The sequence below is a fragment of the Pteropus alecto genome, unplaced genomic scaffold (genome assembly GCF_000325575.1).
Source record: "Pteropus alecto unplaced genomic scaffold, ASM32557v1 scaffold3, whole genome shotgun sequence".
NCBI classification, from domain to species: domain Eukaryota; kingdom Metazoa; phylum Chordata; class Mammalia; order Chiroptera; family Pteropodidae; genus Pteropus; species Pteropus alecto.
Window position 1 is genome coordinate 38751845 of NW_006442484.1, and position 14263 is coordinate 38766107.

The 14263-nt window shown below is 33.2% G+C and overlaps 1 pseudogene; it reads right to left on the minus strand.

The window, feature by feature from the left end:
• Nucleotides 1–1418: 1418 nt before the first annotated feature.
• LOC102888766 lies at nucleotides 1419–2423 on the minus strand (annotated as a pseudogene).
• Between the last annotated feature and the right edge of the window lie 11840 nt (nucleotides 2424–14263).

The following is a 14263-nucleotide window of genomic DNA, read 5'->3' on the forward strand; positions in this document are numbered from 1 at the left end:
TTTTGAAAGCTAGCGTATGAATGAGTACTTATATGGATTGGCCTTGTAAATACTTGGCAAATTCCTTAGACCTAAGAATAGCTTCTCTTGCATGGCTATTTTTCAGGACAGTAACTAAAAAAACATAGTAACATTCTTTGACTGTACCTGCTTTGAGTCAGAGTCCAGCCTTAGGCTTGCTGTCAGAGTCTTGTCCATCACAGGTTAGTTTTCATTTCCAACATGCGATCCCGCTACAGGACTGTAGGTGGGGCTAGAATCTCGCTTAATGTTTCTCATAAGGGACACTGGGTTTTCTTCCGAACCAACTCTGATTTAGATTTTTTTCTTTCTTTCCTTTTTTTTTTTTTTACTGTGCCATATTCTTGATCCTCATAAACAGACCACAACCTAGAGTGATTTCTTTTTGCATAATAGTTTCCAATATTTCTTTAAAAATTAGAAAAGAGAAATAAATGCATGGCATTTCAGTCTGTTGATGGCATTATAGAGTCTGTTCTGTATAAACCAAAAGAAAAACAGGAAAAAAAAAAATAAAGACTACGTGGTTATAGAGAAAACAATATAGAGAAAACAATGTTAAAGAAATGCAAAGGGAAGAAAATTTCATCAGTCACAGAAAGCACCAGCCCAATAGTTTACTTCTCAGTGTTTCTCAGGAAACAGAATATGAAGAATAAATATAAATCAAAATGGGCAAAAGAAATCTAACACTTCAAAATCTATTACACAAAATCAAACATGGAAGAAAATATTTTAAAATTTAATCTAAGTATATAAATATATAGAAAGTCCAAGTGCTTTGACAAGTACAACAGGTTTTATATGGTAAAGTTGTTTATTTTTTCTAAACTGCTTCTTTAAGGTAGACTAATTCAATTGCCTCTGAGGGAAGAAGTTAGGAGCTACAATTGCAATATGTAGTTGTAAAAAAGTACTAAGCCCTAGTATTGTAATCTAGCAACTCATATCTTTTGAAGTTTTGGTAGGTTTGGATGCCCAGCTTAACATGATTTTTAAAGGATGGGCAGTAGAGTATGGCCTGACCAATAAAAATATCAGAAAGCATAATTAAAAAGTGACTGGATACATACTCCAGGTATAATTAACTTATGCGTCTAAGCTTAAGGACAAAGCCCTCATTCAACCTAGAATATTCACTCCAAAAATACGGAGGCTGTATCCAGTGAACTGAGATTAAAGTCTCAGCCATATTACTGCTCACTTACCTCTATATGTGGCAACTGAATGAATATCTATATCAGAAACCTTAGAATTTTCTTTGTATAATATTTAATTTTATAAATTTATCTGCAAACTATTTACTCCTCCTATTATTGCTTCTTCCAGGAAGCTTGACACTCTCCTTTGGTGGTCTTAGGAATCTTTTCAACATAATTATTTCTCAGAGAAAAGAAATTTTCTAAATCACTCTTTTTGAGAATTTCTTTTTAGGATTTATTCAGGTTTTCTAAAATGTTCAAAAACTTTACAAAAGGAGCTAGATTTATCTTTTAATAATCTCTGAGTCTAAGTTTGATATCAGATTCAGCTGTATTTTCCTTTTTTTCCTCTTCATTGGTAGAAATAGCATCCAATTCATGGCAGATGGAGCTCATGGTTGGAATTGTAAATGGATCAAACTGATCCACTTTCTGTAAATCAATATGCTCAGAAATTCAGCCTTCTTCAAATGCTTCAAACGCTGAAGTGAACTGTGAAGCTTTTGGAAGTTTGGTTGCGTTCACCATGAATTGTTTCAGGAACAAGGGCTAAAATCTTACCGCGGTTTTCTTTATTTTCAAGAATATCTTGATCAATCAAGAATATCTTGATCAATACATTCCTCAAAGTACTTTTTAATTATGTTTACAGGTTTTCTGATAAAGGGTGGATTTTTTTCACTTAGGTAAACTTTCTTTTTACCTCTTAACCACATTTTACAAGAATCAAACACTCAATTATCCCAGAATGTGCTGCAGAGGACAGTTTTATGATTCATCACGGATCCAGCAAATAAACACCTCTCCTTCCCGAAAACACTCAGAGACGAAGGTTAAATCCAAAGTCCTTCTTCAATGGTCAATTGATGATGAGAATGGGCACTGTCATGAGGATCCAGCATTTAGTACATGTGTCTGTAGAACTGTAACATTGCCTCAGGCAGTCACAGTCGGCTATGTCAATGTCAAACAGCGGGTCTTTTTCTTGAGCCTAGAAAGCTTCCAGCTTCATCGTATTGCGTTGATTGGGTCTATGGGAATATACCGTGCCTATATTAATCTCGTCGGATTTATTTTTTGCATCTCTTTTTCCAGATCACTCGGGCTGTAGAAGGATGAGGTAGCAAATGTAAATATCATCTTTCAATGTGAATTAAATTCACGGTGTTTAAAGTAATTCTGTATGACTAACTCACACATATTTATCACACCGCCACAGTTGGGCCTGCGTTAGTACTGGATTTAGGGACAGAGCCTCCAGGCAATAAAGTGGCAGTTTGGAGACGCCAAACTTCTCAAAAGAGCACGCTGGCGCGTCATGGACGTGGCCGAGGTCTGCAGGGACCTCTGGGAATTGTAGTTCCTGCATGGGTTGGCCTGGGCTCTGGATGCGCTCCTGCAACCTCTGCCCATCAACTCCGACGCTAGGTCCACGGCTCAGGTGGACAGAAGGAGGCCTTGCCCATTTCAGGAAAATCTGCGGAAGGTGAGCCCTCGAGCATATTGAGAATCAACAACCAAATGAGATACATGAGACAAGGTATGTGTAAAGAGGCTCCTAGTTCCGCTTCGCGTCTCTCTTCTCAATCTCTGTTAGTTCACTAACCTGGAAGTTCTGAGTCATTTTTAATACATTCAAGTTACTTGTTGCAAAAACATGTTATCCCTGAGGAAGAGAAGGAGATTGGAACAGAGGAGTAAGTATCAAGGACTTTGCCCGAATTGTGTAGGTATAACTGTTGCCAGGAGTCTGAGCTTCACTGAGTATGAATTAACTTCAGATAGAGTTCAGAATATATTAGTCTTCAAATCTTCATAGTCAAAATGGTTTAGAAATTTGTCAGAATAAGACATTTTTTCTTCCTGGGTAAAACCTAATTTGGTTCTTTCAGAACTAGTAATCTAAATCTCAAAAGTAAGAAAAAGAAACCAGTCAATTGGTACTTGACTCTCCCCATCCACTGCCTATCTGACACAATGCAAAAAGTTAGCATTTCAAATATTTTGGAGAGGATCTATATGGTTTAAGAACATTTTTTTCCCTATAATAAGACAATAAATATAGTCTCTTATATTTTCTTCAAGAATTTAAACTTTATCATTTTTTTAAAAAAAATAGGTCTTTATTAATCAGGTATGCATTTTTAAAAGTCTAGTGAAAAAAATAACTTACTGAGGGAGAAGGCCATGGAAGGGCTTGGGGACCACAGGAAGACAGAAAGTATTAAGGTATCTATATTGTCTTTCAGGAAGATAGAGATACTGGTAAATTTTTTAAAAAATGAAGGGAGAGTTAGTAACCAGAAAGAAATTGAAGAATTTATGAATTTAAAACCATAAAAGGAAATTTGATTTGTCAAATAAGGGTAGGAAAGGAAAAATGAAAAACAAGAGTTATTACAAATAAATAAAAAGGAACTTAGAAATATTTGTATTAATCAGCTCTGGTACCATAACAAAATACTATATATTGGGTGGCTGAAACAATGGATTTCTCTCTCACAGTTCTGTAGATTGAGAAGTCCAAGGTGAAGATTTGGTACCCTGGTAAGGGCTTCCCGGCTTGCAGAAGGCCACCTTCTCACTGCATCTGCACATGGTAGAGAGAGAGGAAGCAAGCTCTCCGGTGTCTCTTATGAGAACCACTAATTCCATCATGAGGGTCACAACTTCATGCCCTCATCGAATTCTGATTATCTCCCAAACACTCGCTAAATATCAAAATCAGATATGAGTGAGGCTGGAGGTATGAGTCTCATGAGGCAAAATTTCTTTCTAGTTGTGAACCTGTGAAACCGTATGAATTTTGTGCTTCCATAATACAATGGTGAGAGGCACAGTACAGATATCCCCATTCCAAAGGGGAGAGATAGGAAAGAAGGAAGGGGTGATGAGTTACAAGCAGGTCAAAATCTAGCAAATTGAATTCCATCAGATTGTAAGGCTCCAGGATAATCCTCTTTTGTTCTGCCTCTGGACTCAACTGAAGCAACAGTTCTGCCCCTAGGCTCTGCAGGGCAGGGGTTGTGCTCTCAATACTCTGCCAGATGAAGATCATTTCCCCAAGTCTCTTCATTGTGAGGATCCAGCCCTGAAGTTTCTGGGCGACCCCAGCCCCACAGTTTCAGTCAGATGCCATCTGTCCTGTTGAAACTGAAATATTGGCAGCTTTAATGATCTATGAATGATCAGGGTCATTCTTTAATGATCAAGGTCATTCTTTTTTTCTTTCTCTTTTTCCTCCCTCTTTCTTTCTTCGTTCCTTCCTTCCTTCCTTCCTTCCTTCCTTCCTTCCTTCCTTCCTTTTCCTTCCTTTTCCTTCCTTCCTTCTTTCCTTCCTTCCTCTTTTAGGTTTAATTGATATATAACATATTAGTTTCAGGTATATTACATAATGATTTATATGTATTGCAAAGTGATCTGCACAATAAGTCTAGTTAACATCCATCACCACACATGTTTACAACTTTTTTCTCATAATGAGAACAGTATTATTAACTCTAATCACTGTGCTGTACATTATATCTCCATAACTCATTTATTTTGTAACTGGAATTTTATAGCTTTTGACCCCCTTAGTTTTTTTCAGAGTGATTCTTCCCTTTTCTTGAAGAATAATACATATTCACAGTTGAATAGCTTTATTGTCCTGTCCTGTAGAATCTAAGAAGCCCAAAGCCTTTTTTTATTTATTCCTGTCTCGATCCCCTTCAATTCAATTTCAGTGTTTCTGATTATATAATCCCATAATCTCTTTCTCAGTTGATAATCTCGTCACTTCTTGGTGTTCACTTCTGAATAAATTTTCTCTTTTTAATTTTTTTACAATATGGAAAGGCTGAGAATTTCCCAAATCTTTAAGGTCTGGTTCCTTTTTGCTTAACAATTTCTTCCTCAATTTATCTCTGTCCTTTCTCATTTTACTATAAGTAGTCAGGAGAAACCGAGCTGTTCCTTCAACACTTTGCTTATAAATCTCCTCTCTTAAATATCCATACAAACACAATTCTGCCAAGTTATTTGCCTCTTTATAACAAGAATTCCCTTTCCTCTAATTTGTAATAACATGTTTCTCATTTCCATCTAAGATATTAAAATAGCCTTTGATATCTATATTTCTACCAATATTCTCTTCTTATGATTCTTTCTATATTCTCTAAGAAGAAGGAAACTCCAGCTCTCTTTTTCTCTTTTTGAGCTTCACCAGAATCACCTTTAATATCCATATTTCTAGCATGTATCTCAAAACTCCTCTAGTCTCTACCTATTACCCAGTTCCAAAGCCACTTTCACATTTTTAGATATTTGTTATAGCAGCACTCCACTGCTTGGTAGCCAAATCTGTATTAGTTGTTCAGGCTACCATTATAAAATGCTGTAGACTGAGTGGTTTAACAGGAATTGATTTCTTACAGTTCTGGAGGCTGGAAAGTCAAAGATCAAGGTGCTGGCCATTTGGTTCCTTGTTGAGGGTTCTCTTTCTGGCTTGCAGACAGCTGCCTTCTTGCGGTGTCCTTATGAAGCAGGGAGAGAAAGAGGAAGCAAACTCTCCGGCATCTCTTCTTCTAAGAGCAATATGAAACTCCCAACATGAAACTCCCACCCTCATATACGCTATATGGCATGTGTTATTATATAGGATATCTTACACATAATATATATTTGTGTATATAAATATGTGATATATAATATATAATATATTCCTTATAGTTAATATAAATTTAAATTTAGCAGTATTAATTAAATCAACTAAAAATCAACAAAAGCTACAAAACAGGAACCAACTTTGCAAGAATGCACAATCTTTATTAAAAATAAAGTATTAATTTTATTAAACAAATTTGAATAAATAAAAAGGTATATCACATTCATGGTGGAATGACACGACATAACATAGTAAATGTGTTGAATATTATCAGCTTTCTTCCAGTTAGCTTACAAATCCAATGCAATTTCAAAAAAAAAAATGCTGGATCTGTGGTGTAACTGAACAAATTCATTCAAAAATTTATGTTGAAGACTACAGACCTATAGACTAGGTTTACTTTAAGAAGGTAAATGAGAATATTGTCCACTATTAAGACATTCTGAAAAGCTATAGTTATAAAATCAATATCTTTATGTAAGAAGAGACAAGTAGATAAATGAAACAATAGAAATTTTAGAAATAGATGCATGTATGGAAACATGATATATTATGAAATAGCACCAAAAATCAATGGTTATATGATATTAGGGTAAACAGACTCTAATTGGAGAAAAATAAGACTGGACCTTTCTTATTCCTGATACAAAGGCAGCTTCCAAATATGTTTATAGACAAACTATATGAGATTTGTACCATAAACACCACAATCTACAAAGTTTTTTTCTTAGAAGACAATTAGGAGAATAGCTTTGTGGACCATATGTAGGAAAAGGCTTATGTAAGACCCCCCAAAGTACAAATTATGATATGAAGAAAGCAATTGTTATGATATTATCAATAAAAAGGTTTTATGTTCAATGAAGGATACTATTGATAAATGGTTAAGTCACTGGCTACATTTAAAACTAATAAAGGATTGTTAGCAGTTATCTAGAAATAACTTCTATTAATCAAGGAAAAGACTAAAACTTCAATGGAGAAAAAAATGGACGAATGAATGAGATAAACTACCATAGATCAGATTTCTTCAAAGCTAAATAGTATACAAATCATACAAATGGAAATTAAAACAATGAGAGATCACTTTACTCTTATCAGAAAGACTATAATTAAAAAAGATAAAAATGTGAAGTATTGGTGAATGTATATAGAGTGCTAACTTTCATTCGTAGTGGAAAGTAATCTGGAAAGTAATTTTTTTCTAAATTAAAAATTAATATGCCTCTGATCCTATGATCTTATATATACATCATACATAAGTTCTCAGAAACATTTAAAAAATAGATGAGGGCAAGGATTTTGATTGTGGTGTTGTCTGTGGCAACAGAGTTGGTGGCAACCTCAGTGTCCATCACTAAGAGGTGTGATGGATGTTTAAATGTAGTAGATATTTACTAAGGTTCATTAGGAATTAAGAATAAATGAACATGTTTCAGAAACACTGCAAGACCTCTAATCAGAGATTTGGATATGAAAAGTAGAAAACAGAATGAGATTTATACCATATGGGTAAATTGGAAATATCCACAAAACACATTATATATTTTATAAAGTTATTTTTAAAGACCTAGATCAAGCACATTAGCTATGATATGAGGGAAATAGGAATAGTTATCATAAAAGAAAGTTGAAAATAAAATAAGAAAGATGATTGGCAGAGATAGATGATAGCAATGTGCTTTTTGAATTTAAAAGTATGATTAACTTGATTCTTTCAAACTGAGCTCCATTAGAAAAAAAAAAGCAGAGTCAAGGAGAAAGGAATGAAAAACACCCATAATATTTGATGTTGTTACTTGGAGTTCTGAATATTTTATTTAATACTTCGTTTTAAAAAGGAACATATTATTTTAGTTTATTGGGCCTACTATATTTCTAAATGTGAAATTCTTTTTATTACTTATTCTTGCACCGGTTTTTTATTGTAACCATTATTACCACACTACCACCATTATATCACTACAATGCATTGATATAGAGATTAATTCTTGTTTATACTGCTTGTAATTCTGTGTATACTTTCTATCTAAAGATTCATGTCTTCCAGTTTTACTAGAATATTCTTAACCATACCTCTTTGAGTATTATTTCTCCAGTATTCCTTCAGTTGTCTTTCTCTGGCATTCTTATTGGACATCAATTAGATCCTCTCAGTGAATCTGTCATTTGAAATCTGTCTCCAAACTTGTTTGTTTTTACTCTTTATTCTGCTAGCTCTTTCTAAGTTTGGTGTTCATGCTTATGATAATAAGTAAATACTCTAATTCTTTCTTTGACTATGTCCCTTTTCAGCCTAAACAATCTCTTAATTTTTAAATTTCAGTGATTTTATATTTTAAGACCTGATGTTTGCAACTATTTGTTTTATATATTGTCCCGCTTTGTGTTTCATGGTTTTCTTTCTGCTATACCTTTGAGAATTTGCAACATGCTTAAAGTCACTTTATATTTATTATTTTGTATTTTATCTGTAGTGATAATCTGTTGAATTTTGATTTTGTTAGTTACTGTTCTTAGCATATTTTTCCTCATTCATTTCGTGATTTTGATTTGCAGGCTCATCTATGATGGCCTTTGTCTCCCCTGCATTCCTCCCTGTGCTTGTATTTCCCTTGTTTGTAGTTTTGGGGGTCTTGATTTGGCTTTTACAGTCCTGTATGTACAACCAGATCTTATATTGTCAGCTTAGCACTTTATTCTGGAAATATTGGGGTAACCTCAGATGGAGTCATAGCCTAGCAAGAGGCTTGATACTTGTCTTCAGTGGGGAGATTTTTCTATTTTTTCTCCATGTCTTTTGGCATGCTTCTTTGTATAAGTCATTTCTTTGGGAAGAGTTAAAGATTTTCTTTGCCCCACTTTATATGTCTGGGTGGAAATAGTGAGCCTGAATTCAATGTCCACCTCTTTGTAGCATTTTTAATCCCTGCTGCTCCCTGTTTACTCTGCTTGTTGGCCAGGAGATCTGAAGTATCAACTCTGCTTTCTATTTTTCACATCTGATTCCATTTCTGGTGCCATAGATGTTAAACTTATTTTTGAGAATTGCTATACTTTAAAAAAAATTTTCTTTCCAGATTTTATCTTTAGTTGATATTTGTTTAATGTGCAGAGGCTGTCTCAAAGCATGAACTGGTCTCTTGGTCTTTTTCATTAAAAAGAAAACAAAAAATAAACAAACAACTAAGATTTAAGATATTTCTTTAAAGTCATTTAAAAAGACTCATTTTCTCAAAGTCTTAAAATGTTTAACTATATTCTAGTCTCCATTCTAAAATCTTTCATGAGAGTTATGTTTCAAAAATTATTTTTCTAAATTCATGCAAATTATTTTTTAATCTGCTAGTTGCTAGTCAAGATTTTTAAATTTTAAAATGACATATATATAGCTTTTAGAATAGTTAGGTCAACTTTTTGTCTTTCGATGACATAGCAGCAAAACATAATTGCAAATAGTATTGCTTAATGCATAGACATTTTAGTAGCTTAGTTGAACATACATTCATGTATTAATTTTGTAAAAATTAAATTTGAGGATTTAATTTGTCCGTATCATTAATTTGGGCTAATCTCTTCATTAGAAAGTGTAATTTCACACCAACCCTCGACAAAGATAAAATTTTGAAAGTACATTAAAAATAATGTAGTACTTATAATTTTGCATGAATATTTTGATTACAGAGAGATAAATCTATGTTAATATTAATAAGAAACAGCTACTCAAATGTGCAGTAGCTAGTTGTAGTATGGGTTTTTATAATGCTGTAAAAGTGCTCATTTCTATGAATTATCATTTTCAGATATTTGTCATAATAGTATTTATCTATTTATTGTATCTGACATGTTTAGAGACTACTGTCCATTTTTTTCAACAAAAATTGTAAACTTTATCTTCAAAAAAAATAATAATGTTGGAATTTAAGATACTGAAAATATATTATTTTAATCCCTATAAGGCACAATCAAAATAAATTCCTATATTAAATTGAATTACATTACAGTGATTTTTGTACTTTTAATCTTTAGCAGTTAGCTAGTTCTGACTTCATATGTCTTTTAATTCCATATTTAATCATTTTATTAACTTAAGTTTATAATTATAGGTATTCTAAGACATCCTCAGTAGTCTTTATCTTAGTATTTTAATCTACCATTATACTGGAAAAACAGCTTAGTCATAAACTGGGTACAGAAACAAACTTAATCAACTTTATATGAATTAAATGTGCAGAGAACATGGGCTTTGGATTTGGAGAAACCTGAATTTGTATTCTGGTCTCACCACTTAATGCCTCTACAACCTTAAGAAAGTTATTTGAGTCTCAGTTTCATCATCTGTGAAATTCTGGAAATAGTATATAACTCCCAGATTAGTTGGATGATAAAATGAGATAATGTAAAACCATTGGTCCGACACCTTTTCCATATCTGGAACTCTTTCAGTGGTGATTCTATCAGATATGAGAGTTCTAATTTGATCTGTCTGTTTCAGTCGTTGGAACAAAAGTATCTAAAGCAAACTAATATCTTTAAAAAATATACATTTTATTCAGTAGCCATTTTTGAGTATTGACTCTGAGGCCTATATAATCCTAGTTGTTGGCAGTGCAAACATGAGCTGAATTCTATCAGGTGAGGAAGAACATTTATAATTAGAAAATTTACCTAATTTTTCATAAAAGGACAGATGAAATTTAATCATGGGAACAAGAACCAAGAACTATAAAATAATTAGACACTAAGAAAGTTATTATGTATATTTCTTGCTCTTTGTCTTTCTTTTTTGGGGTGCTTGTTTTCTCTTATCCCTGCTTCTTTTGTGAATTAGCTTCTTTCATCTTTTCTCTTACACATCAGATTTCAAGTTGCTCATGATAGCCCAGTGACAGCCACATAAGCCTCTGTCAGTGCAAAGATTGCATCTACTAATCTCTGGATAATGACTCCACATTCCTTGGAAGCAGATTTAAATTGACCCAGTTTTGGTTGACTGTATACCTAGTGCAGTTGGCTGTGGCAGGTGACAAGGTCATGGAGTTGGCTGCTTACTCAGAAGAAGCTGAGAAGCTGTAAGGATCTAAAGATGTAGTCCGTGCAGGTCGGAATGGATTAGTTTCTAGACACTAGGTAAATATTCTTAAGAGGGAAAGTATATTCTTCAGAGAAAAAGAACTTAAAAAAAAAGCTAGCATTGGATGATTGAAATATCAACCATGTTATATCTGACTTCATCTAAAGTTTCCCACATCAAACTATCTTCTTACCATGCAGTGACAAAAAGGGAAATATTTATGTGAGTTGACAAAACTGTTACATGAAGCCAAGAATTCTGTGGCAAAGGCTTTTGGTGTGTTGATAAAATGTTATAACTGTACGAAACCTTTAGATACATTTATAAACCACATTTATTCATGAGCTCATTTGTTTCAGTCACCTTGCTGATGTGAACAAGGACACAAAACATTTTGCTTCACTCTACTCCGGTGCTACAGATTCTTCCCTAAGCCCAGCCAAATAGAATCTATTGGTCCAAAAGAATCTATTGGTCCAAAAGATGAACAAGTGAGACTCTGTATGTATGTATTTTAAAATATGTGTTTACTCAACAATATTTGAGAAAGGATTTACAGTAGCTCATTCAATATTGCATCAAAAATATTACTTCACTAGAAAGTATTTCAAACAGCATGCCATACTAAAAGTGGATAAAGGGCATCATTCTACATTACATACAAAAAAAAATCAATAGTGGTATCAGGAATTTAGATCTAGGAAAAAAGAGGTTGCGGCATCCAAGGACAAAGAGTAAGTCAAACAGTAGGAAAAACATAATTAGGATTCTTAACACTAATTCTGCAGTGAGGACAGTGAAATTTAAAACATCGCAGTCTACTTTAGAGGAGAGCTTATTTAAATTTAAAAATAAAGCATCTCTCAAACAGTATGCCCATAAGGGGAATTAATAATATATGACTTACATGGTGGAAAATTATCTTTTTCTTGAACAAAATTAAGTAAAGTTCAGATCAACCAATACTGAATGCCCTGCATATGTAAGATTCCATACTAGGTTTTGAGGATAAAGAATTAATAAAAGTTACAATGCCTTCCTTGAGGGATTTTAAGTAAGGATATTAGATGAAGAAGACATAAATATGCATAATTATTAATTCACTGTTACTTTCAGAAAGACAGAAGCATGTCTACAGTACAAAAATAAAATGAAGAAGGGTACATTGAAACTACCAGTATGTAAACCACAGTATGGTTCATTAATCTTATAGGTTCCAGACTTATGGAGATGAGATTCACCATAAATCTTAATGTCACCTTGCTGAGGTGAAAAGAATTGACAACAGATTTCTTTTCTATGGAGGGTCAAAGCTTTAAGCCAAATACTTGAGGTGTTAAATACTAAATCAATAATCAGTCAATGGGTAAAGGAAGTTCTTGTTTGTTTATTTGTTTGTTTTAATATAGTAGGACCTTCCCATGCATCTGAAATCAAGCTTTGTAGACAGTTACCTACTTCATACCTTGTATGTGGAATGGGTTCCCTTTCAACATGACTCTACTTGGGACTCTTGTTTGTGACAGATCTCAAACAATTTTTCTGGCTTTCTTGTCTCTATTTTTTATTCCATAGCCCCAGTTTATTCTTATCTATGACACTCTATGGTCTTCATGTGACCTCCTGCTCTAGATCTATTTGGAGACTGTCTATCATTTGTCTACTTAAACTTGGCATTCATGATGTTCCCTTTATTTTGTCCTGATAACCTAAGCTCTGCCTAAACATTTTACAGTAAATTCATATCTGTCTATTATGTATCAATTGTGACATAAAATGTTTTATGCCTTGATTACCTGGCCCAGATTCTGTCCCCTTCTCCTTATAGTTTGCTATAAAAACTTTGAATTATATTAAGGATATATAATACTCTCCTGTATTGCTCAAAATCTGATTTATATTTGGTTATTACGTCAAGGTTTTGTAAACTTTAGGCAAAGACTTTATTTTTATTCTCACTGCACGTATAGATCCCATCAAGCCTACTCACCTCATTCTCCCAGTGCCAGTGTAAAGCATCTCAACTAAGTCTGTGATTAGAAGCTTAACATGGAATGTGCTCTGAAATACTTCCAAACAGTAGTGCAAGTGAATGGTTTGGTAGAGGATGGAAGCCATACAGTGGGTTCCTTAGTATCAGGCTCTCTTCTCATTGCGATTCTATCTTCTGTGCTTAGATATTTGACTTTAACAAGTTTTATTAAAATACAGTTATTATTTAGGAGAAAAATTCCTTAATTATTTGATACAACCTCAATTATGATTATATACATTAGTAATATTTTATTGGTATTTCCATTGAGGACAGATGTAGAATACAGGACAAACACATGAGTAGGTAGGAGGCAATGTTAGAGGGAAGTGAACAGAGAATTTTAATGATACCATATACACTATTTATAGGGACTGGCAATTGGGAAATCTCTGTCCTAATCTTAAATATGCCTCTGACTATAATTGGCAAACTATTAAATCTCCATGTTTTCACAATGTTCTTATGAAAATAAGAGAAATTAGGTTTGATAGTTGAAGGTGCCTTCACTCACCATGTGCAAAGTTTGGCATGAGTGTTGGAGCTTCATTCTTTGCTTTAGATGATTTTTAAATTGAAAATACAAATATTTTTATTGCTTTAAAAAGGCCACTGAAATAATAGCAATTTATAAATTGTAAAATGGAAAAAATGAGATATAGAACATTAAAGATATTGTAAATATTTTTGATGTGAGGTGATCATTGTATATAAATATCCTCTTTAATATGGAATATTAGTGAGAAACATGCAGCAAAAACACAGAATTGGCAAGTGTATACACTAGTGGCATAGAACATCCTCAGTTCTTGCATTTTATATTGTTTCCATTCTCGGAGATACTCTCTTTTCAAATTTTCAGTCATTCAGTGCTCTCAAATTCTGATCTCCCACCATTCTAGGGATTTACAAACTATATGTAATAAGGCATAAGTACATGATAGAAGTTTAATTGTTACTCCTCTCAATAACTTAAATCAAGGATGATAGGCAATTAACTATTTCATGCCAGGACAATCCTATTCTTAAATTTATTATATGTTCTCTTATATTTTAGAAAAGTTTATATTTGAATTATTCATAACACAGAATTTGCTTAAATTGTATTATATTTTTCATGTAATAATATTGTATTATATTTTTCATGTAATAATTACAAAGATATTTTCAAAGCAGGACAAAACAGAAAATGCACAAAAATTTAAGTAAACTGAATTTCGTTTTACCTATGCTATATGAACTGGAGACATATTGGAAAAAACATTTTTTTCCTACTTATATGAATTTGT